The 27,211-nt window shown below is 40.9% G+C and overlaps 1 protein-coding gene across 1 annotated transcript in view; it reads left to right on the top strand.

Annotated features, from left to right (window-relative positions):
* The window catches only part of LOC136423441 (anosmin-1-like), a 62,568-nt gene that overhangs the window by 10,878 nt on the left and 24,479 nt on the right, over positions 1–27,211 (top strand). The gene's annotated exons all lie outside the window — the stretch shown is intronic.

The following is a 27,211-nucleotide window of genomic DNA, read 5'->3' as shown; positions in this document are numbered from 1 at the left end:
CTGATGATACAGTAAGCAGTACATAGGCAAGACAGTGGAACCATTCTACAACAAACAGCCTCTCAAAGGGCTGCAGGCTGTGTATGTATGCAGAGCGTGGTCCTCACAGATTCTGGCCGGAGCATGTCATACGTCGTTAGCGGCCGTCCTGCTGCGAGCTCCCCGCCAGCCAACATCTATTATAAATGAATGTCAATCATATTATGTCAATAATTAATGGTGGCAGAGTATTTGTTCTTATTACACGGAAAAGCCTGGGATAACGGGCATGAATCATAATGTGCATTGACAGCTATCAGTCTTTGTGCTGTATCAATATTAGAATTAAGTATGACTTATACGATAGGGTGTGAGTGAGCAGACGTGGCTCTTCGTCTGATTTAGCCTTCGTTAATGTTTACGTACTTAAAACATAATTATTTCACACCATTTTAACCTTAATGAGTCTCACTTGGGCAATTACAATAATTTGAGGCACACCTGAGTTGGCAGGTGTCAGGTTACATCCCTTAACTCGTAAGGAAGTACAAAGGAACCAAGGAGTAATGACAATGTCTTATCTATTGTGTTCAGTCATTTTCTAAGAAGGGAAAACAAAGGAATTGGCTGTTTCCATGAATCTTGACGTAATGACATGAATAGAAGGGGACTTCTCGTCTTTCCGATATCGCTCCCCCGTGTCTCGTCAAAAGCAATGGGCGGCAAGAATCAATATTCATGTTCCCGGTACATGAAAGCAAGACGTGTTGGACACGGCACGAGTCCAATAAGATGTGGTACTTCATATCCTACGCTTTTACCCAAATCAATTTCTTCATTACTTTACAAAATTCAGTCATTTCAGTTGTCCCGAGACCGTTTCATTGAGCATCGTTGCTTCTACTTCGTGCCCTGAAGTCGTGCTTAACATTCCGAGGTTTAGAATGTTGTTTCGAGCAGTTATCCTTTGCTAAGACCTTCACATACCGGGAGATTTAACAAAACCACAACAATAAGACCACAAACTACGGCGGGAAGCCAGCAGTACTTGTGTACACTGCTGGTGGCACCATCTGTGCTCGTTTAGATCGAAAATATCGAGCCAATGAGACATATGCCTATCGGGTCGGCCCTGATGTATGGGTGTTGGACAGGCTGAATTTCCCCCACATTGTGCTAACAGCTACAATTAAAGGGTAGGAGATCTGGTTGGAGATAAGAGTGAGCTATCGAGGATGATAAAAAATCCCTTCCCCGTTGTCTCTCAGGGCTCTGTCCTGCATAATGACCACAGGCTGGACATGCGTTCGGCTGAGGGCTGCAATTATTGGAAGGAGATGCCATTATTGAGTAGTTGAGCTGCACATAATTGCCATTGACTTTTGCTGATTGTGATCTACTCTTGGCCCCTGGGTCTATCAGTCCGAGGCAAGGGGGTGTCCACGGATGCAATTTGGAAAGTGTTGTCCCGCATAGCTGTCAATCAAAGTCTGGCCGTGGTACTGATGGATCAGGGGTTATGCAAATCCCACCCGTTTATCTCCTACACATCCATGGTAATTAAAACTCTATGATAGGGACACCGACTTCCCTACTTTATCTAATTTCCTCGCGATAAGATCCAAGTGGCTTGTGATGGTTAGGTTATGGAATTTGTTATCGCAATTGCTCCTCTGGTGCAATCCAGTCCCACAAGGATATCCTGCCCAGCCATTGGTTGTGACAGGGCACCTGAGCTCTCGATTTTTCACCTTCCAAATTGGCCACAAACGGCCATCAGTCTACCCGAGGGTGCCAGATCGGGTCTCGGCTTTATCGCTAACCTTTGTCATCCAGCGGGACGGTCCTCTGACCACCTTTCCTCGGGAGCTTACCCAAACTTTTGGTCTGTGTCAGGGTCTGGACCTTTTACACATGGAAGATTTTTGATTGATGTTTCAGAAAATCTTTCCCACACCTTTCTGTGTCTGGGGCGGTGCCCATCACCGTTTCTATAGACCTTGGGCCACACAGTTGTGCAAGCGCTATAGCAGAGGGTAGTTCACTGGTAGTTGAGTGATGAGCTAGTTTTAGAGTAATGGAAGATGGGTACGGGTGTGACAGTCACAGAAAAGGATGGATTCAAGGCATAATGGAGTAATTTCTTACAGCAAGGGGTTGAGCTGCAGTGTGTGATGTTTTTCAACATCAAAGTATTGTTGGACTGTGTAGAGACAGATCATTTAGCATTCAATTGTCTAATGGTTAGCAATCCAGTCTCTGGATCACAAGGTCAGGGGTTCGAATCCCTGTCTGCTCGATGGTGCTCTAACCATCAATTTGCAGGACACTTGATGTGGTTACAGTCCTTAGGGTCAGGTCACATACATTTTGTGCATGTATGTTGTATAACTTGCAGCGTTCGAAATACCCGTCTGCAATCTGCAAATTACATAAAGATTTTCAAGATTGCAGAAGAAAAATTAAACAATCTGCAATTTTGCAGAAGAAAAAAAATCAGACTCAGGATTCAATGGCTCTCAATTCAGGAGATTATATAGACTTACTAGTAGTACTAGCAAACTAGCGGCGCTGTAAATAAACTGAAGCCCACAGCGCCGCGCGAGATGGCGGCATTTCGGTGCGTTCCGACTGCCTGGTGCTACTTGAGGTCAGTTTTTTGGGGGGTTTCGACACAGACTGAGGGCGGTCTCGTCATTGCATACATCATCATCATCATCGTTCCTCCTCTTACGAGGTGCAGCAAGAGAAGCTGGTCCTCCAGAATGTCTTGTCATTCATTGCAGAAAGGAGTTCCTGTCCTTCCAAATTAGTTTCAGTTTCTACATACATGTTTTTGCATACATGTGTCGTACAAAAGTCATGATTAGGAGAAAGCTGTTGTTTGTGGTTGGTTCTGTCCCAGCCTGCTTGAAAATTCTACGACATCAAAATCTTTTGACGTTCTACGAGGAACGTAACAGGGCCGCTACTAAGAAAGATGATTGTAAACCTGTGCATGTAAAATGAAAGCCATTCCTTTATCAGTGAAGAACACACCACACCTCTTAAAACAAAAGTGGCATAGGTTCTATCCCTAATGTTGAATTCCAAGTGCAAAACAGGTGCGATAAGCGAGGACAAAGTTTACTAGTTTTGCCATTTAGATGGCAAAAGTGATAGAGGTTTATTGCCACCAGGGTAGGATAAGACAAGTGGATCTCTCTTTGGTCCTTCCAGGTAATGAGTGCCTAACCATTCCCACAAATTCTATGAAAAACACATATATCACTATGCGAAAACGTATGAATCTCATTGAAAACCCATGAAGCTATGCAAAACCTAAAAATTCTATTGATGGAAACACATAAGCAAACTGGCCAACCACTGCATTGTGAGAAGGCATGTTTCTTTAACTGTTTCTACCCAGGATATTTAGACTTGAAGCATTGAATGGGCGTGTTCCACCACAAAGATGTATTTTGTAGCCTGTGAGCTACTCTTGCTTTATTCAGTGCATCACGCAGTCTTTTCCCATTGATGCAGCTCGACGCCGCTATTTTCAATAACCCTATTTGTCATGTGACCCAGGCAGCGGTTGTTCGGCGTGCATAAAGATACTGCATTTTCCATAATATCTAATAGTATGTTTTGCATAATGCTTTGTGCACTTTTCATAAGATCCATACGGATTTCATAAAATTCATGCAAATGCTTGGGACCCCTGGGTAACAGCATATCAAATACCACAAGTTCTCTTGAGCCATGTTCTGAGGTCACTGTGTGAAAACCATTCAGTACCGAAACAATCAATGGAGAGGAAAACTTCATGGATTAGTTTCAGAAAGACCTATTTTACCCGCCTCTTCCCAAGTCATTACAATATTCGGGAATTGGATAGGTTGAAGATGGGAGTTTGTACGTGCGTTTGAGGCTTGGAAGAGAACATTAGAGTAGACAAAGCTTTATTGCATAATTTGTCATTCAGAGGTGTAATATTGCCTTTGTCTCTGGATGGGGTCATTATGCAGTTTTATGGATGGGGCAAAAAAGGATGATTTTTTTGTCTGGAAATTGGCTATCTCTGCGAATGGTGTATTAATGTGCAACTAGATCATTAGTTTACATTATAGACTTGAAGATAGATGTGAGTGTTGAAAATGACTTTGTTTTGATGGTATGTACATATGGAATGTACTGTACTATATAGTGCTCTGGAATGGAATGTATTCAGAAGTCTGACAATTTTGATAAACTTTTTAGGGTAAGAAAAATATTTACACAAGCTTACACAATCGAAAAGTTCTACTTTGCAACATGAGTTATCCAATTGTTGGACAGATTTGGTACAAAACAGTAAGGTTGATGGATAGAGTTAAGGCAAGCCAGGATGTATATCGAACTGTATAATACTCATCAACATGGCAAGTATCATCAGCGAAAGCTGTAACAAACTGTGATAACATCAGCCCTGGAGGAGATGTTTTATTGCTTGTGTGTGAGGATTATTGGTTCATCAGAGGATTGCGTTGCTGAGCTAGGGTGGATATTAGAGAGGCGGACCGGTGGGGTGTGACCAGGGCAGGTGTGAGGATGTGCTGATGCCACCTCCGTGGGGAACCCCCATTCCACTTGGCTGGACAGAGCATGTCCAGGTCAGCCCAGTCATGTCCGAATACACCCCTTTTTTGTAACACATCACTGATTTGTCTGGGGAGCAGCCGTTCTGAACATGAAGCCTTTCTGATGATGAGATGTGATAAGCACACATTGCATGTGTCTCTAAAATGAACCATGATTACACATTTTCCCCAAGTGCTCCCAGCTAGAGAGTTATTAAAAAAGCACTGTAACAGTAACTTTTTCTGGTCTAGTGATCAGCAATCCCCTGTCTGAGCTGCAAGGTTATGGGTTCAAATCCTGACCTAGCTTTCAACGATCTGAATTTGCATGCAACTGGTAGGTTCAAGCCTTCAGAGGAGAATTTGATAGATCCAGGTTTTGTATTCAAAGAGGCCACATTTTGAAGAAACCAGTCTTATCAATAAGCCAAAACATACCAGCTACACAAAAATGCTATTATGAAACATCCTCCAAATGGGTAACTCTTAGGACCTGTGTGGGTGTAGCCCTGAGTCATCCTGGCTGTCTACAACATTTGACCAAAGCCAAACCACTTACTTCCAATTCTCCAAGTATCCTGTTATACCATTTTGGCATTATGACCTGGCAGTCTGCCAAATATTCAACAAACAAACAAGCAAGCAAACAAACAAACAAACAAGTACACCAACTTCTTACAATACCGTTCTTTTCCACAGAAGTAATAAAAGAAGGGGTATGTCCAAACCTGTTAGCTGCAAACTCGTAGCAATATCTTTGGGCTAGTTGGGCAGCTTTAGCGGAATGTCGGCCAGACCAATAAAAGCACACTGAGTCAGACAGGCCTAGCCTGGGTGCCATCCTTAATTACTACCGGGGTGCCTACACTTGCTACTTAGATTTTTTCAGGGTAGTGAACACAGGAGCCCCGGTAGTAATCTCGGATGGCACCCAGGCTAAGACAGGCCATTCTCAGGCGGCAAAGGAGGAGTCACAGATCAAAGTACACTGTCAAATGGTAGGTGGCAGAAATGTATTCTACTGACTGAGAATGTTAGGCTTCAAAGTTATTGGTATGCGATGAGTAAGAAGCGCACAGCATCATTGACATCGAACATCACTACCGGCCATTTAAAACTTCAGTCACATAGACTTTTTTTGGTGGAAGTTTTCTCTCCATGCATGTAGTAATCAAAGTGCTCGGATAAAGTCGTCATCATGGAACACTGGTTGCTGACATCAGCCGACATTATTGCTCCATCACCACATTTGGGAAACAATAGGTGCCATCAAAAAACCCACGGTCATGGAAAGGTCTTGCCCTGTCAACGGCCCATGGTGGCCCCACCCAACCGAGAGGTCACGACCTCACATCAGGCGACCGCTTCAACTGGCAAACTGGACAAAATTGGAGAATCACCAATCTGTACCCCTTTACTGATTCCTAACTCTAAACTTCCACTTGAGTAAGGTTTACACGCTGTAGGAGGTAAGTGTAGCCCTTTGTGTCAACTGGAAGTTTCGCAATTGTTGCATCACCAATTGCGTGTTAGAATGGGTAGGATGAGTCAGGCCGAAAAAAAGTACCGTTACATTTTATTGGTCCACTGATAGTGGTCGGGCCGGTGAATGCTTCATCACGGACGTACAGGGATGTCATCAGGATGAAAGGGTCCTGACCGGGCGCTCGTCCATGGTATTGACACCTGGCCATGTGCGGTAGGGTCGTCATGGGGAAAACTGTTATCCAGTTATAGGCTTACTGAAAAACTTATCTTCCTCTGGTTGTGACAAGATGGACAGATAATATGCTCAGGTGCAATGTACCAAGGAAATTTCCTGCCACTTTTTGACAAGAGTAATGAACAGTGGACCATGGCTTGACACTCAGCCCTTTGGATAGCAACTTTTTCCAGTTGGGTGCACCTGGGGTGGATGACAATGGCAGGGTTTTGAACTCCGACCCTCAGGTCCTGAAGCAGGGTCACTGACCACTGGACCGTGTGTGCCACTTAAGGTACAGATCAGTGGAAAACTTTGATATTGACACGGTTATAACCGTTTTTTTGCCAAATTGAGCCAACAAGTTACTACTTTAATGTACAATAGTAAAGTATTGTCTGAAGTCCACTTTGAAGACATAAAAGTACAACAGGGTATTGCCAGGTTGCGTAATCACTGCAGCCCAAATTGAATATAAGATCAACCACGGAACACGGGTTATCACCATCATTTACATATTATCGGTCCGTCGGTACATTTTGCAAGTTGGAAAAATGATGGAGTGATCAAAAGGTCTTGCCCGGCCATTGGCCCATGCACCAGACACCTGCTGAGCACTGTCTGATCATCCCCACACTTCTGCGGAAAGTGTCCCCGCGGAGCTCTAAAAGGAAGATCGTAATGTGGACGATCATGAGGATGATGAGATACATTAACCCGACTGCCGACACAATCTCCTTCGTAGCTGATTAGTCGATACGTTATGCAACATAAACTTTCCCGCGTAATGGGTGTGGTTTGGGAGGAAACGGGACATCCCGAGAATGAAACAAAGGTTTAGAAGTCTCGTTGACATGATGTAAGGGTCATTTTCCCTCTTCCATCCATCTCTTCTTTCTGTCTTTCCTTCTTCTCTTCTTTTTTGCTCCCCTTTTCACTCCTTCTTCCTGTCCTTTTCCTTAACCTTTTCTGCCATGACTTTTGACCTTTCCTCTCTACTACATCCTCTCCCCTCTCCTCTTCATCTGCCTCTTTTACTCATCTCTCTTTTCTTCCCTCTCTCTACTCTTCTCCTAACCCTTCCTCTCTACTCACATCCTTCATCCCTAATGATGAAACTCAATTCCTTTGTTGCTTTATTGTAATAGATGATTCTGTACTTGAAAGAATTTGTACTTGACAATGCTTCTATAGAACGATCTCTTCCATCTTAACTATTTGGGAAGTCACTGGTTGAATGCTCGGTAATAAGAGTGCGCAAATCTCCAATCCTCTATCCGTTATGGTTACAAAAGGCTAGACCCTCGTAACTTAACTTCCATTTTCCCATTTGTGTGTGATGCATAGACGGTAGGCGTACCCCCTTACATTGATCTGTTCTGGGATCGATCGCAACTTGTCAGTGGCTTGTTCCTAGTTTGGCTCATTTTTCTCTGCCCCATTAACTTCTGTTCCACTTTCGACGTTGAGCCATGCACAGATGCTCTAAACTTGAGCAGTAATTAGGCTGCCCTTCCTCCTGGTTACGTATGCGGACCGCGTACTTCCTGGTCCATGAATTACACGTGATGATGATACTTCAATCAGGAGTAACTCTTCCATGTGGACCTGTTGTGTTTTTCGTGCTCCTTCCCGAGCAACAAATCGCAGTTTCCCAATTTCCTTTTATCCCCGTCGAAGCTGTCGTAGCACGACCTCTCGCTCCGCCTTATCAAGTCCCTCCACACTTGGTGTCACAGTTCTTTTCCCGTAGATGACAAAATTCACGGGGACACGGAAACCCAATGCCTGGATAGGAGATGAAAGATGGAACGCTGTCCGCCATTTACACTATTGTAAATTTGCCAGTGTCAATTTGGCGCCAGTTTATGAATTACATTAGGGACCTATCCAATTTTCGCGTTTCTGGTAGGCCGAGTTATCGACCCAGAGCATGTTGCGCTGGGTGCTAGAGTGAGCCATAACTTCAAGATCAAACATACCTCAACTGTACTTTATTTCTGACTTATCATATAATGTAGGGAAGAAGCCCGCTTGAGTGTGAAAATATTTTCTCATCATTCCCCGGTTGTACGTCATTTGCATACATTACTAAGTGCAATCGGGAGGCAATACTCAAAGGACGTTTTCCCAGTGTACCTGATTCTTTGTATGGTCATGTTGTTGGCCAAATCATATGGCGTCCATTTGTTTAAGAGGACATTATCTTAATGAATAAAGAAAGAGAAATGTTGTCATAATACGTGTGTATTTTATTGCTACAGAAAAAAATGTGATTTCAAATTTCATTGTTTCACCACGTACCTCCATTTCCTGATGAAGAGCAAAGTATGATCCATGCCTCGGTTTGCGGCAATTTTATTGACTTTTTGGGTGTTTCGGAAAATGCAAGTTTACAATGAGTAATGTGCCACCTGGGTGGCTTATCTCGGAAGCGTAGTAGCTCCCAGGGATGAATCCGATAGGATAAATGTTTTGTCAGCCTTTGGGGTGCCCATTAATATCAGGATCATGGCATATTCCAGCCCAGTGATAAGTCCCATCCTTGTTATCGCCAATGCACTAGCCCATCACTCATCCCTTCTGATTGTCAGATGTTCGCCTTTCCTTGAATTAATTCCACCAAAAACAAAGTGCCCCCGCTGTGTTGGGCTGCCCTGCTCAATTTTTGCCCCAACAATTATCGCGGAGAACTTGTTAGAAGATACTCGGGCCAACCTCGCCTTTCACTGGTGCCTCTTTGGGGGCCTATAATGGTCCGGGAGCCAGAAAAATTGATGAGGTTATTTTTATTCTGATATGACAGTTCAATTATGTTACTGTTAGAAACACACCTGCCCATTTATGTGCATACACCTGTAGGGTGGTGTGGGCTTTGTCGACGTGCTCGATGCAATTAGAAAGCGACAATAAAATCGTAATATCGTAAGTTTTTCTCCCATTAGAATGCTTCTCACTGACCAACAATGCCAGGGCTACTCTCTGTCAGCGAGAGCTGATTGAATTTCCGCGCAGTATTGGGTTATTTATATCTTACCAAGCAAACACAGGGGAAAATGCTGTGATGAAATTTTTATGGCTGCATCCAGGATCGTACTCCGAGCTCGCACCAGAAAATTAAACGTGCGACTGTAACAGCCTCTCTCCGCCGGATTTATTTTTACCGCGGGAAAATTGCGTTCTGTTTGGCTGGCCGAAAATAAAGATTTAGGCCGTTTCCGAGCGTAGGTGATGGGACTGATTTATCGAAAGCATTTCTACTTCATAAAACTGCGCCTACTGTGTGCAAAGCTGTAAAGGCATATTGATCATAATGATACTTAAATTGCCGCATCGCTGTTAAAGCAAGTGCACCTTTCTATAGGCATATTTTCTGCAACTAAGTGGTCGATAGTGCACGGATGGCGTCCCAGTGCGAGAAAAGGGTGTCCTATTCCCAGTCGAGGAAACTTTCACGATTTATGTTGAAAAGTTAGATCCATATATAGAACAAATTATAACCTGATCTTCATTGTGATCCAATATACAGTCAAACCTGCCCAAGGCGACCACCCGGGGGACCGAGCAAAATCGGTCGCGATGGACAGGTGGTCGCCATGAAGAGGATTCCAATCATAGCATGTTTCCAGGTCGAGGTGTTCAAATACAGTGTACTACGTAGATGGATGGACAATTATGTGGTTTTAGACAGCATGACCCCCACCAGGTTCAATTCTCATTGACAGAAAGATCCTACAGATATTACATTTTCTGTTATCGTTGTAACAATATTTGTATAACGTTACCGTTACATCGTGAACAATGTCATAATTTTGACTAAAAACAAAGTCTGCCTCGATGATCTCGCATTCACACGTTACGTTAAAGTAAGAGTACACACAAACACGCATATAAAATCTAGGTTTTAAGGCCTAAGACAAATCCATAGAAAACAACTGCTGACCCCAGCCTTCTTTTGGGCGCCGACCGCTGGATTAAAGCGGCAAAAAGTTTTCGATCTGACAACCGAAGGATGAAAACAAGAGTTGTGATACCGCCGCCGAGCAGGCGACCGCATCGAAAGGTAACAGTGGAGCAGAACGCACAGCGTCGGCGATTACAAGCAAGCAGCGCCCAATAAAGGTTTAGAGAATCATGGAAATAACAAGAATACAAAAAAATTAATTTTCATCAATAATGAGAGTATTCTTAATATTCATACACAGAAGCGTCGTGTTGTAGAAAAGTCAGCGCTATGCCGCGCTGAAACAAAGATGGCGTCGCGGACCAGAAACAACATGTCTCGGCCAACGTTTTGCCCTCCACCGCGGTGTCATTTTCCGGCGGAATTTAGTAAGACAGAGACACATTTTTGTTGAAAATACAAGAAATGGATAGTAATTTCAGTAAAATCTGACTTTTTGACGCCATGCACTACGTGATCGTTTTGAGAATTGAGTTCAAACCGAACCGAGCTTGCGGTAAACTATAAAAATTTATTAATACGATGGGCACAACAACATCGATATTTAGATAAATGTATTCACAATCCTTTGTATTTACAATGTTTATAGTGGGAACGTTTTATTAAAACATTTCATGGCGGAATCAATGCTATTCATATAGTTTTGTCCGTCAACCGTTTCCGCGAAATCCGACAGTACAATTCAATGTCACCACACGCCGGAAAAACGCGGTCGCCATGGCCGGGGATTGTGCTCCGTGCGGTCCCAATTCGTGGCGGTCGCGGTCGCGTTGGACGGGTGGTCGCCTTGGGCAGGCAGCTTTATGCTTGTGCCTATGGGGGAAATTTTCGGGACCGAGAAAAAGCGGTCGCCATGGCCAGGTGGTCGCGTTGAAGAGGTGGTCGCCTAGGCAGGTTTGACTGTAGCTTTATAATATGATGCTTGTAACCAGCGGAGCATGTTTGTCCCACAATGCCTGGGGGCAATAGTCTCTAGAGGGGGTGATCAGCTGCTCTGGCAAATTGGACCCCCTACTAGCTCTAAATCCTGGCCATAGTTCTAGGCAGAACCCACTTTGGAAAAACAAAGCATAGCCTCTGATATGTGTGATGATATAATCCTTTCTAGTCGAACATTCTCTTTATGTGATGTTGGAATGTTAGCAGATAAAATCTTGCCTGAAGCCCCGATTACTATCACTTTAATGAAAAGTCTGATGTCATTAATAAAGTATTCCTCGTTGCAGAAACTAGCAATATTGATAGGCGTTTATACTGTTTTCAGATGTTATCATGCAAATTTTGTGCATTTAGAATTGATGTAAAATTTGTATTCATATCCACATGGCCTATAAAAGGAAGTTAATGCTCCTAATCTTGTATTAATTTTCATGCCATAACATTAGTTCTCAGAAAAAACTTGCAGCTGCAAACAAAGAAAAGATTACCGGGTTAACAAAAAAATATTTTGAGTGCTAGAAACGACTTATGATACATTTATTGTGAAATTAATACAATTTTTATTTTACTTTTGATAGAAAGGACTATTGAGACATGAGAGATAAAATTTGTAAAGATTGTACATTACATTACTATCCACTGACTTCACCCTTTTTGAAATTTTAGATCAGAGAGAGTTATAAGTGAATATGTGAGATTGCATTGGGCAAACCTGGGAGGATTGACAATAAAAAAAATGAACTTAAGCCCAGCAATAAAAAAAAGAATTGAATAAACCCTTATAAGAAAATTGACGCTAGATGGGAGAAAAAAGATTATACTATTAGATGGCAAGTTTGTGACAACATTTTTCACTCACCTAATGATCCTTTCTAGTGGAGTTTTGCATCAAAATGTCAGGGTGTAAGTGGTGTTATGGATTCCCATCAGCTTCTAACTTGGGGCATTTTTTTATTGAGAGGTGGGGTACCAATTTAAATGTCGCAGGAAAGCTTTCCCCTCAGATTGTTTGCCACCTAACTTGGGGGGCATTTCTATCGTTCTTACGATTTTACAGTGGATTAAGATAGAGATAGATAGTTTCAGTGCTACCATTATTATGTGAAAAGAAGTCGGCACTTGTTTGTGTAGTATCTTAACAGCAAATGACAAAACTGAAATAAGATCTAAATCTATGAATAATCTGTCTATAATGATATTTAAGTCTCCTGATTAACATCAGACTAGCTCTGTCAGTCTCCAAATTGTAAAGATCGTACAGATTTCAAAGATTTATGTTTGGTTAATTTGATATAAAGGTTTAAGCCATATTCGATATTTATCTATTTGGGGTATTCAGAAAATGAGAGACCATGTTTGGATATAGCTTAAAATTTGTTTTTAAATGAAACAAAATGCTGTTTTTCTAGGCTTTGTTTGAGTGCACTGAGAAGATTTAATTAGTATGTCTGGAGATAGCAGGTCAGTTTTACACGCTGGTTGAGACATGTTGGAATCAGCTGTGTGATAGGTCCTTTGTCCTCTATGTCTGGAGTGACGTTTTGTCGAATTGTTCGACCTGATATTTCATCAGCCTTTCGATGTCTACATTGTATGGTGAAATGTCAGCAGTCATGATTAGACTGAGGGAAGACACTACCTTTGTCACCTGCCCAATCGGGTGTAATGTAGGACACCCGGTGTTCTAATTTCGCCGTGGCGACCGCGCCATGATGTCACAGACACGCCTCGCTGACATCAGACTGTGACGTGAGAGGAATGTTTAATAATAGACGGGTCCATCCGTCACTGTTGTCACTGTACACCCTGCAGGGGTGGGAACTGTCATAGGCCCGTTTTACACACAACCTGCAGGGATGGGAACTGTCATAGGCTCGATTTACACACAACCTGCAGGGGTTGGAACTGTCATAGGCCCGTTTTACACACAACCTGCAGGGGTGGGAACTGTCATAGGCCCGTTTTACACACAACCTGCAGGGGTGGGAACTGTCATAGGCCCGTTTTACACACAACCTGCAGGGGTGGGAACTGTCATGGGCCCGTTTTACACACAACCTGCAGAGGTCGGAACTGTCATAGGCCCGTTTTGCACACAACCTGCAGGGGTGGAAACTGTCATAGGCCCGATGTACAATGTACACTCAAGTTTTCGAAGTCGACTCGGGGCTGTGTGTGAGGAGCTTTGGGCTGCTCAAGTGGAGTTTTCCTACTAGAAAACACTACCTGAGTGGCCTGGGGTTCTCCTTGCACAGTCCTGAGTCGGCTCAAAAATGTGTGTGTAATTCAGCCATTAAGCGCCCCTTCAGGTCCTTTGTTCTAGATACCCGGGTGCTTGAGTGATTCACAGAATTTCAAATAAACAAACTTCAGTATACGGTATGGAATAAATCAGGTCTAATGTACAGTCTACTGCTATTATACAAGTTACAAGTTTTTACAAGTTAGACATGTTGAATGTAGTTATACTTCAATTGTTCGTGACTGATTTCGGCCACTGTAGAATTGTAACATCTAGGATGTTAAGTATAAGTATAATACATTTCGTGCAGAATTTACAAGTGTCACCCATATGGACACTGATGATACTGTTGATACATGTATGATAGTTTGACTGATGAATTGAACCTCAGGATTTTTCTGCTTCACTGGAAGGACTTCTACCTGATCTAACAACAAGTGGTTTTGTGGTTTAAGGGGTGTGACTTAGAATCTAAAAGTTCTAGGTTGGAATCCCTAGCAGACCCCACATGTTGTGCACTTATTTCCCACGGTGGTACCGCACTTATTGAAAAGAGTAGGGGTTCATCTCGGTGTGAGTGGGTCAAACCTTACAGTCAGGTCTTATGCAGCTTGACAGTGTACAGAACTGGTGTGTTATGCCTAAAGGCAGCTTATCGAGGGGAAGGTCTGGGAATATGCGAAACAAACAAGAAAACAAATTGCCAACTTCTAGCCCACATATGTCCACTTCTTTTGTCACACTGCACCTATTAAACTCTTTATCTCTGTTGCATTTACAAGCCATCATTCCGAGTCTGAAGTAATCATTTTGAGGGGATTAAGCGTGACTTCTGCACACATTTGGTCAAGTCCACTAAATCTCACTCTCCCAGACAGCCTGAGGGAGAAACCGTACTACCTCAGAACTACACTGCAGGGAGCGTTTGACTGGCGAATGGTTGTCTGATTTACAGTGTTGAATATTAACTTTTCACCTTAATATTGTAGGAGCTGCTCTGAAATTGGTCATGAGGGAGGAAAACGCATGTCTATTAATTTTGTTTTGGCTGATTCGGTCAAATGGTCAACAAAAATATGGTTGTTGTTAGGAAATATCTCAGAAGATATTTGTCAATGGTGTTGGTACCAAGAAAACAAGGCTGTGAGTTTGCTTCAAAGTATAATAATTATCATTTGACAATGTCATACTCATCAGTTGTATTTGTCTTTTGGCTCAGTGGGTTTTCTTATATTGTCTGTAAACTACTAGTAAAAGTGTTCTGTCGTTGACACCATCTACATCTATTATAAGCTGAAGTTGCAAGAAAACATACACCAGATTATCATGTTCCACAAAAAAAGCTTTTTTTAGTTACTTTCGTCCAAGGTCTGACACTAAAAATGAAATTTTATTGTCTTGACTTACTTTTATTGTCTAAATATAGGTAAAGTTGATTTTTATTTGTCATAAGTTACTTTTATTGCCTATAGATGTAGGTAGAGTTGATCATCTGTAAGTATGGAACCTGGAGGTAGAGATTAGATGTTAAAGGGCACCCATGTGAAGTGTGCATGGAGGAAAGGGTCAGTGATAGGAAAGCTCAATATCACTATGAGATATGGTTATGGGCCCTGGTGGGTCCAGGTTTCAATATTGAGACTCATGAATGAGGTCTGGATGTTCCAAATTTGATAGGATCTTTGTACACCTTGGTTTCCTCTGGCCATGACTCAAGCCACAAGATTCATGTGTTGGAAATAAGTCATGGAAAACAATCATGACCATCACATGGGAACAAAAGCTATTGAGGGCAGGAGATGATTGTTCTATATACAAGCTTGGAAATGATTAAGATCGTATGAGGAGGCTTTAGGGATGTTGCTATAGCTCAACTGGTAGCAGCCTTTGAGTTAAGCACCTGGTTCCAATTACTATAGGTGCTAACTGGGAGAAACCAGTTCAATCCTGGGACAGGGCATCTTGGTTTTGACTGCACATGTCTTTCGGGATGTAAAATGCGGGTCCCGTGTTTGAGGAGCCTCAAGCATGTTAAAGGGGAACGGCTTGCAACCCATCCCTATAAAGATATACCCTGCCACTAGTACTGAACAGCAAGGAAGCTTGCCCAATGTGCCACTAGGCTTTGTGAAAATATCGCTACAATATTTGTAACCTGGAATCCAGACTCTTGTTAGGGCCCAAACAGCCAGCTCTTCAGTACCAGGGCTAACATACTCACAAGAAAATTCTGCCTCAGCCCCCTTGAAATCCCCTTGGCTTTATTAAGGGGTTTTGTGGTTCAACGGTTCTGTAGGCGGCACATTTTGTCTCAAAATGCAATTGTGTCTATTTTCTCTTCTTCTTAAATTTGTGAAGATACTTTTTCTGCTTTACTTTAACATTGAATTCGTCACATTCAAGTTTATACAGAAAATGTTAAAGCACATATTTTCTGTACAGGATTCTTGATTAATATTTTTTGGTATTCATATGATGTAAACCAACAAAACAATACAAAAGTTGGAAAATATATAGAGAAAACAATATTCATGGGGATGAAAACCACAGAAGTCAAATGGACCTGCCTAATCAGAGTCGGGTTGTCCGTGTCGACAGGAAAGGACACGCCTTAACAGAAGTGCTGGCAATTACAGGAACTGTGGTGGAAAATTGTCACAATCAGTTGGGACAACCTAGGATTGGCACACTTACAGGACGACACAAAAATTAATTAAACAAAGTGTCCATATGAAAAAACAAACATGGTTCTGTGATCCCACATGCTGCATCCCCATTACCAATCGAAACCTGTGCAATTATATCAGGGTTGCCCCTCTGTCCTGGAACGGAAATGTGCTTGTTGGGGCAAACAAATTAAAAATTTCATCCCAAAATTTCATCCCCAAAATCTGAACTTCATTACAACAAATTGATGAAAGTGAGTAGCCTTGAATTATATCTCCATATTTGGTCTTTCATGGTCTAATTTTATGTTTTTTGGTCAGCAAAAGCTTTTAAATCATTTTCCGCCAGTAAAAAAATGCAACAGAGCCATGCTATTTGTCTACATCAGTGTAAGGCTATTTCTACTCTTACTAGTACTCAGACACATGCTTGGCTAGGGATGTTCTCACCTCTAACTCACATGTAAATACCCTTGTACTTCCTGAACCCTTTGTTGAACTTGATGTTGCAATCATACCTTCATGTGACAAGGTGAGATTACTCTTTGAGATTAAAATTCCACTGGTAGCCTGACTTTCAACATCATTTTCGTGGTGCATGGGCATACATAATATTAGCTGTGGCATGATGCGTTTTACCTGTAACAAAAAGTCTTCTTAAGGGTGCTGTGATGTAGTGTTCTCCTTTGATGGGTAGACCTTAAACAATCTTTTCTCACTGACCTGAATTATGGTTAACCTTTTGATAAATCAAGACATGGGTTTTGAATGTATGCCCATGTGCAGGTAAGTTAAGGCGTGATAATCTCTTTGAAGGAATTCTCCTGAAGAGCATTGCAAGGGTTGTGTTTTGCTTTCAGGTAACGTTATATTGATTTAGAACAAAATGATGGAAAATACGAATTTTGAAACTTACTTGGACTGATTATAGATGTGATAATCAACCAAGTAAATCTTTATAAACAAATAAACAAAGATAATTGGTACTGGAAATGAACATCATTCCCTTTTGGCATGCCAGGGTGTAATAAAATGGTTCCGTAGTTGCAGGATTAATTCTAATTTACATATAGTCAGCTTCTAGCTTTTGGCAGACTTCGTACCTTTTGTGCAAGCCAAATTTTCATATTACCTACGTAATTGTGTTCGATTGGAAAATCTACTCTTATGTAATATAACATCCACGTACATGGAAATAAACAGTACTTAAAACTGCATCGTTTCAGCTGAAAACGTATACACCATGAAGCTTTATCATAAACATAGATGTAGAAAGTGGTTGTTAATAACTGTGTTACTCACATTTCCAGCATTTAAATTTCCTTCCCATGCAGCGAACCTTGCTGTTTCTAGCATGTTGCCAATTAGTTCTGCCATGCGTTTTTCAGTAGGGGTCCTGTATATATAAATAGATAATATATACCAAGTCACAAGAAATTTAGCAAAATAACAGCTTTATCTAAAATCCTATGAGTCAGCGTGACTTGGAGCTTTCAATTGGCATCTGTTAAAAGTATGGTCCAGGAAAGATACAAAAATGGAAAATGAATTTACCTGCAGTTTTGTAATGATAGAGGAACCTTGACAGGAAAAAAGAAATGAAATCTAAAAAATATTCACATAGTATGGAGCTGAAAGAAAGTTAAACTGTTTTTTTTTAACCTAAGATGTTTCCACATGATATTATTACTTTCAGATCCCTTCTCCTTTAAGGAGCGCCTAATCTTAAGCTTAACTAAGGGTATGAGTTTATACAGAATGCTACCATTGTTTTACCATTTCATACTCCACGTGCGCGTACTTTGAAGTGTAGGACAACAAAGGAGAACGCGGCAGGTGAAATGGGTCGGAACTCTTCGGTATACCATTTTACCAACACCCAATACGCCGCTTCCTTTGCTTCATTTCTCTGGAAAAGATATTGTGACACGGCTATATGAGCTCGAAAAACCTTGTCTTTGAAACGGGTTGGCAAAGTAAACTACTTCTAAAGGAAAATGTCTCAATGGAAAATGACTTTACCGTCTGGTGGTGTTGACTTTCTTTACACAACGTTGTGTTTTTATCATGGCTGACTAACATAGCGGAAGTCGGAGGTGTTAGAGAAGATTAAAGTTTGAATTTCCAGATCTTTACATTATACTAAATTTCGTTTTCTTTTCAAATGATAGAATGCTCTCCTATGACAGCTGTTCTTCAGCAGATTATCTGTTCATTTCCCAATTTCTGTTGATTATCTCAAGGTAACGACTTACACACCTTAGTCTAGATAAGTAATTACTTACGATGCATGGACGGTCTTTAATTCTATTAACAGCCAGTGACCAGAAGTCAACTTATGCCTCTGATGATAATGACAACGAAAATTGCCAACTGTAGGTGGCTTGGCACTTAGATGTTTTAATTGCTTGAAGCAACTGTGTGGTAATCAACTGCTATAATTACATGATATGAACTATGTAGTAAAATTCAAGGATTATCATAGACATTTAGGCCATTTACATATGGTATCTAGCTTCAAAATGTGTTAAGAAAAACGGTAGAAAGATTTAAATAAGGACATGTAGTCATGCATGGTAGCTTTAAAAGATATGCAAAATGAAGGAAAAGTAGGTTTAAGTCTTACATCTGCTTAAAGGCTCCTTAAACTCAAGTGCTGTGGGAAACTGTCCGACTTGCCTGATATAAACAAATCCTCCTTAGTATTCACATGTTTTAGTGGTGAAATCTGCGGGTAGAACATTTCAACAACAACACTACACGTCAACTTAAAAGAAGGTTGTGGCACTGAGGGTTTTACTCCAGTGTAAGATATTCATGTGTTGAAGAGTGTTGAGGAGCTCTACAGCCAAGGACAAAATCAGACCTCTTAGGCAAAGTTTGTTTGTTCGTTGAGATCCTTGTAGTGCCTAGTGGCACATATGGCAGTTTTCCTTGCCGTTCCATGCAGTAGCCCAGGGTATATTTTTACAGAAGCGGTTGCTAGCCCTTCCCTACCCACATACTTGAGGCACCTCCTCAAGACAGTGGGACCCCCATTTTACAATTCCCTTCCGAAAGAGGGGTGCAGCCCCAACCGAGATGCCCTTTCCAGGATTTATTCCAGTTACCAACCAATTGGAACCAGGAGCTCAACAGTGAGGCTGCAACCAGTTGAGCTACATGGACATCCCCTTATGCAAAGACCAAGGACATATAATAATCATTATTGTTGGCGAGTTGCATACAAGCGAAATTATCCTTAATCCTCTATTTTCTCAAAATGTGTTGCTGCCTCATTTCCGTCCCTGACTGAGATATTGACAGTGATTGGTACACAAGGCAATGAAGTCAAATAAGAGCAATACACAATTTAGAATAATAGCTGCAGCAAACATCCTGAAGCCTATTACTGTCACATTATTTCAGGCAATTTCCAGGATATCATAATTGAACTGCTAACAGACAGAAACAAAATGCCCAATTACGAGATATGAGGCTCTAAGAATATGCAAACAGTTGCTGTGGAATCAGTGTAATGTAAAAACGCAAAAAGGGGGAACACTGTAGATGTCTTGAAGTTTGCAGTGATTTAATTCCATGGTAAGGCCACACCAATTTAATTTCTTGGTTAACAGATTTTTATTTAAAAAGAAAAAAATTTTAGAAAAAAAATCTTGAAAACAGAAGGTTGGCCCAGTGAGCCTTCTGTTTTCATGATTTTTTTTCTTTCTAATTTTTAAAAAAAAATAAAAATCCGTTAAGCAAGAAATTAAATTGGTGTGGCCTAAGGAGAAAATGGAGTGTTTGGGGTTGTTTTCAGCATACTTTTCACTGTTATACTGGTGGAATATTATATTGAACTCCCAGGTCCTATTCTACAGTGTGTGTGATTTTGAACAAGTTGTTATTCAACTGCTGTGTTAAGGGTCTATAATCTCAGTACACACTGTGTGACAGATGCAGACAACAGCTCTCCTTAGTGGAGCCTGGTTTGGCTCAAAGTTCTTGTTGTTGCCTATGACCAAGAATTGCTCACTGCTCTTGTACGCACATCTGTCGTTCTGTGGCCACAAACTGTTCATTACAGTATTGCCTGCTGTTGCTTGCTGGGATCTTCTGTTAGGAACAATCATGCATGGTTATTCACGCTTCACAGTCAAAGTTCTCTGAATCTGTATCATTTGCGACGAAATTTCCAAAGCAAAAGTGCCTCTAACTACATGTACTAGGTAATACCGTATCAATCAAACTTACGCAGACAGATCCAACATTAAACAGCAGACAGAAGATGTTCTTACTGGCCCAATTTGTCAAGATTTCTCTGCTATAATTGGGATGAAAAATGGTCTCATCTCTTGGGACAGAAGGTAGTTTGGAAAATTGGTAACAGACCCTGCCAAACACCTAGGCCTAATACCACATTGGCAGACTGAACATATTCGCGTTTAGAAGTTGCTAGTTACCCACATCAGTACTCACATAATGTGAAAACACTAAGGCGCTATATTGTTTGCAGTTGTTTGAGGGTTCTATAGCATATGCAGCGTTATTTAACTCGGTGATATAACCAAGTTTACTATGTGTAGGGCTTTACTGTGCATAGTTATGGCACATTTGACAACTTTACCAATAGCTGTAAAAAGGTATTCTGATTCTGAACACCAGACCTATATTTACGATGATATCAGGTGTTGAATACGCTTGCTAATTGGGTTGGTATCCGAAAAAAAAGCCTTTCTCACACTTACAGATGGGAAATAAAATGTATGCCGTAATAGATCAATAGATTGAAAATAAACATAATGCCCCTGCATAAATCTTGATTACTCTTCTTTTTGATGCAGGAAGATCAATATGTCCAATTTATCCGTAGTAGATGAACTGAAGGTTGACTACAACAGCCGTCAAGTCACACCTACAAACCTAGAAAGGTCAAAATAACAAGAAAAGATTTGCCTTATTTATTATACAATTAAATCATACCGCCTTACTTGTTGCTAATTAAGAAAATTAAGTTCTTAAGGTCAGGATTTCGTGGGCCTTTTTACGACGGGAAGCCAATGTGAAAAATGACCTGCTGGGAGGGGGGGTAATGAATTGTGCAATGTGCTGACCAAGCCCAGGGCTCATTTTATACAAGACTAGTGACCATGTCCAAATTTCTCCAAGGAAACCTTTCTTCGCTTATCAATGGGCCCCTCGGGGATGCTGGGTAACTTGTATATCACATGTTGATGAGGGGCTGGTGTGTTTTTCGGTAATAGACATTTTTGTCTTCATCTTGTTCTTTGGACAGTTCTGGCTGCTATTTTACTCTGTCGGAAGCCTTTAGGTCTGTTATTGGTTAATTAGTTACTGATCAATTGTTAGTTTTAGTATATCACATGTTGATAAACTTACTTTGTTGTATCAAAATAAATTTTATCAAAAATATTCCATGGAAGACATGCAATAGGAAACAACAACACTTGGTTACATTTTTTCTATAAGAATCACAATAATTTATATACTTAGCTGACTTGGCTAGCCTGAACGTAATGGTTTACTTTCAGTGAAAATAGTTAATTGGTTGATAATCGGTTGATAAGTTGCTTATCCATTGTTGATAACTTATGCTGTAAGTTGTTGATTGCAGCTGTGAGTCACCCTTGATTAGAGTGCTTAGTGTCGCATTTTCGTTATCTTTCTGCTGCAGTAACTTTTCTCCCGTACACAACTTTTTTTCTCGACGCAGTATCACAGTCACCGATTAATCCTAACCAAGATAAAACTTCATGAATTCCTATTCCCAAGAAGCCGGCTCAGAAGAAATATGGCCCAATTTTGATCCATATCTCGTTGACAAGCTGATTCATCGCCACCCTTGCTGCTTGGTAATGAGCTCCAATCTCTCTCTCATTTCCCACTGATAAAACTGACAGCACAGATACAACTTTCCCATGAAGAATAGTAGATAAATTGAAGAGGATTATCGTGGCAAGGTAATTGGGTTTTTTGTTTGGGGAGACTTCGTGTTAACAAAACTCCTGGGGCCAATGATTCCAACTCCCCACCAGTTTGGGAACTGTACAGGGATTACAGGCACTTTTATCTCTGTATAATTTGCTTGTCTTGTGTGTATTTTTCTCCCTTTTTCATTGACGGATATGTTGACATTAAGTCCGCTCTGGGAGGAGTGTCATACCGACAATAGAGCACGTGGATTATCAGCAGCAATTGGAGATATGCCATTTGACTTCCTAATGTGTATTTCTTTCACAATGGTGGCGCTCTTTCTTATCTTAGGAACCTTGAATCTTCAACATCTCTGAAGATGCTACATTTTGACATCGACCTGTGGATTATCAGCAGTAATTGGAGATATGCCACTTTATGGTCTAATATGTATATATTTATTTGGTTAGACTGCGTAACAAAGGTTAAGATTCGTTTCTTCTTTTTTTTTTAGCTAAAAACCTTGAACAGTAATCTTTAACATCTCTCAAGATGTTACAATTTGACATCGACATGTGGATTATCAGCAGCGATTGGAGATATGCAGTTTGACTGTCTAATATGTATTTATTTCGTGAGACTGCGTAACAAGTCTTAAGATTCTTTTCTTCTTTCTTAGAGACCTTGAACAATCATCTTTGACATCTCTCAAGATGTTACATTTTGATGTCAACATATGGATTATCAGTTGGGAATCAGAGATATGCTGCCTGACTTTCTAATGCGTATTTATTTCACGAAACTGCATAACAAAGCTCAGTGGTCCGCTTTCTTAAAGACCTTGAATGGTAATCTTTAACATCTCTCAAGATGTTACATTTTGACATCGACATGTGGATTATCAGTGACAATCAGAGATGTCTTGACTTTACGAAACTGCATCACAAAGCTTAAGGTGACACTCTTTCTTAGAAACCTTAAACGGTAATCTTCAACATCTCTCAAGATGTTACATTTTGATGTCAGCATATGGATTATCAGCGGCAATTGGAGCTATGCTGCCTGACGTTCTAATGCGTATCTATTTCGTGAGACTGCGCAGAAAAAGCTTAAGATGGCACTCTTCCTTAGAAACCTTGGATGGTAATCTTTGATATCCTTCAAGATGTTACATTTTGATATTCACATCTTGGGAGTGATACACACGATCCTATGATTTGTTGATCCACCAAACTTTTAGCTTGGAGCTACCAAGATGATAAGGAAATATTGTAACTTCTTCAGGTAAGGAAGACAGTCACTCTGCTCCTTCCAACTACTTGTTATCTCTTGAGAAAGTACCAGATGTGACGTATCCTCTTAGTTTTACAACTTCCCAGATAATTTCATTAGGTGGATACAACTGTACTGTATAACATCAATAATATTTAAGATGCAATTTACCCATAAATTTTCCATCAGAGTCTTCTAACAACGTCTTTTCCATAAGCTCAAGAAATCAAGATAGATGTAGAGATATGTAGTAAATACTTGTCGCAATTTCTTTTGCTTCTTTTGATAGATCGCAGTTGTTAGGGGGTTCTTCAATCATTAAAGAGCTTTCCTGTCTATCAATACTTTGCCGTGCCTCAGTGAATATTTTGTGTGAGATTGATTCGTTGCCTTATGTCGATGCCACATTCTTAACACAACTTGTAGTAAATCTCCTTGATGTTAATCTTTCCTGTTGCCAGAAGGTAAATTGCTTTTTTTTCTCATAAGTGCTTCCGCTAATTAGTCCTGTGGAAGTCCCCCCGTCTCCCATGCACGTTCCCCATAACTTTCCATCACACTTGGAACTGGTTCAGCCCCGGCATTAGCTGATTAGTTCATTATTTCTCGTGCGCCTGGATGACCAGCTGGGTCGCTCCGTCACCTGCTGTAACTAACCTGTTCGGCCTGTTCCATCTGTTACTCTAACACCTGGAACTGTTACTGTAAAGGTGGGGATTTATTCTCTCAATAGGTTGGTTTTGGTTTTAAGTTCGCGGTTGAAGCAATGGGGTAGGCAGATAGAAGACAGAACAAGCATTTTTGCGATGGTTTTAAGCTGGTGGTAATTTATAAAGAGGTCACCCGGAAAGCTGTGAACATTACAGTGTAAATGCCTTCAAGTCCTCAAGAATTGATCTTCATGGTAGGGAGGAAATAGAGTGTTCACGGTGGTTTTAGGGTTGCAGTTGAAACAATTGGTTAGGAAGACAGAGCATTAAAAGCATTTTTGTGGTGGTTTTAAACTTGTGGTGAAGAGGTCATTTCAAAAGCCGCGAACATCAAACCACCGCGAATATTTCAACACTTACAGTAGTCATCAGGACCTTATACAGATGTTGGTGTTTAAAACCTCCTTACCGCCCACCCACGTTCCTTGTTACTTGGCTGGTTGAGTCTTCTGTCATCGCAGCTAAACCCTCGCTGAAATATTTAGAGGGCAGGCGAAGAGGCTAAAGAGAGTGTTGTGGTATGGATTTTGTCTGGGTGACCGGGCCAGCTGGACGGGGCTTTTCCTTATTAACGACATAAGGAAACGTGATGGGCCAGTAATCCGTGCTCCTTGTAAGTGAAATGAATATTCTCGACCCAGATTATCACACTAGGCTGATTTCTGATGGAAAAAGTTTCTCCCAGGACATGTTTAGGTATGGAAGTGCACAGATTTATTCCCATGTGTTGCCCTGTGGCAGACGTTTGTGAAGAAAATGTAACGACTCGGAAGACAAAGTTTTGGAGAAGTTATGAATAAGAGTGACGGGAATAGAAGTCTATCATGAGTATCCTCCCAATCTGTTCCATGTGCTGTATGGTGCCTGGAATCATATTCAACACATAGGATAAGTGCCCTCTAAGCTTCAATTTTTTTCAAACACAAATTATAACATTATAAAATTTTGTCTCAACTTCATCAAATATGATTTGTAACCAAAAAATGGTAGGAAATATAGGTAAAGTTGAAGATAAATTGTAGGCCCTTTTTTTAAGGCCGTAGGATTGTTATCCACAGTGTCTATGGTATTGGAAGGCGGAGCCCATCCCTCTCCTAGCACAAAGTTGGGAAATAGAAGCTGGCCTAAATAAGAATGAAATTGTTTTTCTGATAAACAAAATGCTACATATTCTCAAGTGGTAAACAGAGCAAAGGAAAGGACATCTTATTTACAGCCAAATTGTTATCTTCTTTCTCTATAGTTAGATAGTGTAGGGAATTTGTAGATATAGAATAAGTGAGTATGATATTTCTGATGGACAAAAACTACAAACTCTCTAGTTATACACAGAGGAGAAGAAAGTGAAGAACACCTTGCATAAGAAATGTCATCTTTTAGTTGTCTAGACACGGAGGTGCCAGGAGGGATAAGGTGCTTTCATCCGATCAGGTGCTTTTCTCAAGCGAATAAGATTTTCCCCCAGATTCAACTGTGAAGTGTCATAGGTAATAGCCACACCAATAAATCTCCCGTCGTTGAGTGGACAAATTGGCCCTACATGTCCTGCCATGCACGGTGTTCATAGATCACTGTCCAAGTGGTGCATCAGCCTATTATAAGACCAAGAGATTGTCAAATTACTTCGTGGAAAAAGTCAAAGTCTTGGAGAATTATTTTGGTTTTGGGTTGAAACAAATTCTTAAGATATCCTTGTATATGAAAGGGAGAGTCAGAAATCTCAAGTGTCCAAGTGGTGCATCTGCCTATTACAAGATCTAGAGATTGTCAAATTAGTCCCTGGGAAGAAGTCAAAGTCTTCAAGAATTTGATTTTAGGTTGAAGTAAACTCTAAGATATCCTTGTATTTGAAAGAGAGAGTCAGAAATCTCAAATTATGAATTGTTATCCTGAAGTTGACTCGCATAGCCCAAAACTTAAGCCTGTCCATGCTTAGTTATGCTGTAAGGAGTGTACATTTGGTGCAGTATTTTGACCCTCAGCTAGAAGAGAGTTAAGCGAGCATTCCCATAGACTTGAATACAAGACATTGTTTCAGTGAGACTTACAGAGATACACAAAAAGAGATTTTTCATATCTGGTTACTGTAGTTTACATCTGACCAAAAATTGTTGTTTGGAATACTAGTAGTAGTAAGTAGGCATGAAATGTCTTTTATGTGGTCTCTTGACTGTTACATTTTGTCTTGTAAAGATTTAAGGGCAGATGCCAAAGAGATGAAATAAGTGGAGTGTATCCTTAATTCCGGCCCCCTCTTTTTCTGCAAGAAAAGTTTCAAATTCTCCATTAGCTTCTTAATGCCAGTATTGATGTTCTTGTTGGCCATAAAGGAAAAACATGAATTTAATGAGGTGTGGAAATTGGTCTTGGCACTCGTTAAGATTTTAGTTCTCTTAAGAGTGTCCCAGAAGAGACTTTTCTTGCTGACTCTCAAATTCCGTGATCTATTCTCTTGGCAGGGGTAAAGTATGCCTGTCAGCTCCGGTGCTCTTCCCATCTCTGTAGAGTCGTTCCCTCTAATATCGCCAATGTTGGGCAACGAGCTGGTTCGTTAAAGCACCCTCACCTCCCTTGTAATACGCCTGTAATGTGGTCTGTGGAAATGAGATAGGCCCCCAGCGAAGACGGTAGATCGGTAGTTAAGTGCATCTCCGAAGACAGCTTCTCTTCGCGCAATTTAAGGGAGGGACAAGTAATGAGTTAAGTTAAATACCCTGAACACGGCACAGTACATCAGCTGTAATGTATTGGGTATTGACCTGGGGGAAACAGATTAGTTCTGCTATAGGGAACCAGTGTTGGTTCTGATAAACGTCTGCCGGTGGGTGCGCTAAGTTATATCACCTCTTACACCACAACGGCTACAGAACAATTCTAGAGATCGTTTTGTCCATATTTTTTGCAATCTAGCTTCCTTGATAGCCATTCTTGGTGATTTTGCCCTCTATAAGACAATTTGAAGGAAACAGTCGAGTTGGCAGCTAATAAACTGACTTGATCTAAAGAGAGTCCATAAAGTAATGATCTGGGTGATTACTGGGTAGTTTGTAGTGGGGTGCTAATCCCCTGTAAATCCTAGGGATTAGAACATCTGTTGGGCTTATTGGACTATATGGCTTTCTAGCCCGGGGCTTGTTCTACTGATAGGAGGGAAAAGTGTGTACCATGTTTGCTGTATTTCTCTTTTGTTGGATGGATATTTCTCTTTTTTTTAATGCAA

The sequence above is a fragment of the Branchiostoma lanceolatum genome, chromosome 17 (assembly GCF_035083965.1).
Source record: "Branchiostoma lanceolatum isolate klBraLanc5 chromosome 17, klBraLanc5.hap2, whole genome shotgun sequence".
Taxonomy (NCBI): Eukaryota; Metazoa; Chordata; class Leptocardii; order Amphioxiformes; family Branchiostomatidae; genus Branchiostoma; species Branchiostoma lanceolatum.
The sequence above is the reverse complement of the archived record's forward strand: the minus strand, read 5'-3'. Positions and strand labels throughout refer to the sequence as shown.